Source organism: Lipotes vexillifer, unplaced genomic scaffold, assembly GCF_000442215.2.
Source record: "Lipotes vexillifer unplaced genomic scaffold, Lipotes_vexillifer_v1.1 scaffold1665, whole genome shotgun sequence".
In the NCBI taxonomy this organism is placed as follows: domain Eukaryota; kingdom Metazoa; phylum Chordata; class Mammalia; order Artiodactyla; family Lipotidae; genus Lipotes; species Lipotes vexillifer.
The window spans coordinates 62563-63357 of NW_006783279.1; positions in this window are offsets into that span (position 1 = coordinate 62563).

Below are 795 nucleotides of genomic sequence, written 5' to 3' on the forward strand. Positions count from 1 at the left end.
ATTTGGTACGTTCAGTGTGGAAAAGCCTGTAGATCAAAGTTTTAGCTTGTGATATAGTTGAAAACTTTCACTGAGAGAATGCTAATGAATGTAGTGATAATGGGAAGATACACCTCATTAAGTATCATTGGCTCTAAGTAGGTTGAATTGTAACGAGCTTGACTTCAAAATCATCAATAAATTCACATCAGAAAGAAATTTTAGGAAGGCAGTTGTATCAAGTCCCTAAGACCACCCTCACATTTGATTATTCTCTAAAAGCAGTCACTAAACTCATAAAAGCTGCTATACTTACTGTTACAGTTTATGACAGTGAAGAGTTACAAATTAAAGTTAGCAAATGTAAAAGGTGCATGAGGCAGACTTTAGGAGAAACCAGGTGCATCCAGTTGTCCTCCCAGTGGAGTTGTATGGACAATGCTTAATTCTTCCAGCAATGACCTGATAACACATATGGCATAGTGCCAACCAGAGAAACTCACCTGAACCTTAGTGCCAGGGGGTGGGAAAGGCAGTAAGGGGGTTAGTTATGGAGGCATGGAGAAACGACATGACTGACCTTAACTTCTCAAACTCCAGCCTCCTAAGGATCAAACTGATACAGAATGGCCCAGAGCCCCAGGCAAACAAAAGCAGGTGTTCACCAAAAATCATATTGCTAATGTAAACTATATGGCATGGCTGAAACCCCAGGTATACAGAGATGCTCTTGGCAGGCAGGATATTCCAAGGGCTTAGAGGTTCCTTCTCAGGTGCCAGTCAAGGGTAATTCCTTTCATTGGAACGTGCAGGGTC